The 2,320-nt window shown below is 50.4% G+C and overlaps 1 non-coding gene across 1 annotated transcript; it reads left to right on the forward strand.

Annotated features, from left to right (window-relative positions):
• The first annotated feature begins 299 nt into the window (after positions 1-299).
• On the forward strand, positions 300-403 carry LOC114670645 (U6 spliceosomal RNA). The gene has a single exon (XR_003720346.1). It is a non-coding gene; the product is annotated as a U6 spliceosomal RNA (small nuclear RNA).
• Positions 404-2,320: the final 1,917 nt, after the last annotated feature.

Consider the following 2,320-nt stretch of genomic DNA (forward strand, 5'->3'; position numbering starts at 1 on the left):
ACACCAGCCGGTCTTCTCTGCTCTGGCCAAATTGACGACAGCTTTGTTTTCAAGCCTAAAACCTGCTTCTTCCAATTTGCTCAGCAGCTATTTGCTAATCATCCAGAGTGAAGCCACTGGGGGAAAGTGCTCCTGGGAATGCCTCCACAGAGCTGCTGATTGTGCGCATGCTGTCAAAGGCTCAGATTTTTCTGTTCAGGCCCAAACGGGCAGCACGATCTGGGGAAGTTGCAACAGGGAAAGCCAAAAGAAAAAGAAAAACCACGAGAGTTTTTACTTCCTTAATAAAATTGGTTTCGGTGCTCTCTTTGGCAGCACATATACTAAAATTGGAACTAGACAGAGATTGGCATTGCCCCAGAGCAAGAATGACACACAAATTCGTGACGCTTTCAATAAAAAATAAAATAATTTTTTTTTCCCAGTCTGTGTCTCTCTTAAGCCCCACAGGATAGAAATGTCCTAAAATAAGACATTAAAGAAGAGGAGAAGTCCATGATCTGTTCTGGTTTTTGGGTGTTGTCGTTGTTGTTTTTTAATGGGTCTCTCGGGATTCCACCAGACCGCCCCCCCCTTCCCAGCCGCTGTGTGGTCTGGGCCTGAGAACACCAAGCCCCCCGACCCGCGGCCCACGCCCACCCACCACCCAGCCTAGGCAGCGGTTTCCCAGGATTCACATGGTAATGAAGGCATCCATCTTCTCCCAGACACACACTGGGCCCTCCGACCCTCCCAGGGCCCGCACAATGGCCCACAGCGCCGCGGCCCCACCACCTGTTGGATTTTCCCAGGGAAGGGAGAGAGGCGGATGGAGGGGAAGACCAGCTCGCCTCCTCCCAGCCCCCAGCCCCATTTGCGCCCTGGTCGCAAGAGTAAGTCAGAGAGGGCACCCATGTCCTCGGACTCCTAATCCATCCTCAGCACCCTGTTTCCTCATCCTCAAACAGGGTGATTGGGAGGATTATAATGGGAATGGTAGTAAGGACACGCTGGGGAACTGGATTGCCAGAATAAAGAGGGAAAGGCCAGGCAGAGTGGCTCACGCCTGTAATCCCAGCACCCTGGGAGGCTCATGCCTTTACTAACACAGCACTTTGGGAGGCCAAGGCGGGCGGATCTCTTGAGGTCGGGAGTTCGAGACCAGCCTGGGCAACATGATGTAACTCCATCTCTACTGAAAATACAAAAATTAGCTAGGTGTGATGGTAGGTACCTGTAATCCCAGTTACTCAGGAGGCTGAGGCAGGAGAATCGCTTGAACCCAGGAGGCTGAGGTTTACAGGTGTAAACCAGCATGCCTAGCTGGAATTATAATTTCTATTTGATTTGTACCCACCAGGAACTCAAATATTGGTGAAATAAATGACTCTCCCAATAGATACACTATTCCACCTTGTGAGAAGTGACAGAGACTGGGGTGGCTGGGAGCAATCACAGCAGGCCTCTGGGAGGTAAGGATGATTATAGCAAGGAACAGAAAATCAGTATTATCACTTTTTTTTTTTTTTTTTTTTTGAGACAGGGTCTCGCTCTGTCTCCCAGGCTGGAGTGCAGTGGTGCAATCTCGGCTCACTGCAACCTCTGCCTCCCAGGTTCAAGTGATTCTCCTGCCTCAGCCTCCTGAGTAGCTGGGATTATAGGCATACACCACCACTCCTGGCTAATTTTTGTATTTTTAGTAGCGACAGGGTTTTGCCAAGTAAGTCAGGCTGGTCTCAAACTCTTAGCCGTAAGTGATCTGCCCACCTTGGCCTCCCAAAGTGCTGGGATTACAGGTGTGAGCCACCACACCCATCCAAGTTGTACAATTTAAATGGGTGAATTTTATGGTATGTGAATCATCTCTCAATAAAGCTGTTAAAGAAAAAAAGGGCCGGGCGCGGTGGCTCAAGCCTGTAATCCCAGCACTTTGGGAGGCCGAGGCGGGCGGATCACAAGGTCAGGAGATCGAGACCACAGTGAAACCCCGTCTCTACTAAAAATACAAAAAATTAGCCGGGCGCGGTGGCGGGCGCCTGTAGTCCCAGCTACTCAGGAGGCTGAGGCAGGAGAATGGCGGGAACCCGGGAGGCGGAGCTTGCAGTGAGCCGAGATCGCGCCACTGCACTCCAGCCTGGGCAACAGCGTGAGACTCCGTCTCAAAAAAAAAAAAAAAAAAAAAAAAAAAAAAAAAAAAAAAAGAAAAAAAGGGGGGCCGGGCGCGGTGGCTTAAACCTGTAATCCCAGCACTTTGGGAGGCCGAGATGGGTGGATCATGAGGTCAGGAGATCGAGACCATCCTGGCTAACACGGTGAAACCCTGTCTCTACTAAAAAATACA

Source organism: Macaca mulatta, chromosome 10 (genome assembly GCF_049350105.2).
Source record: "Macaca mulatta isolate MMU2019108-1 chromosome 10, T2T-MMU8v2.0, whole genome shotgun sequence".
Taxonomy (NCBI): Eukaryota; Metazoa; Chordata; class Mammalia; order Primates; family Cercopithecidae; genus Macaca; species Macaca mulatta.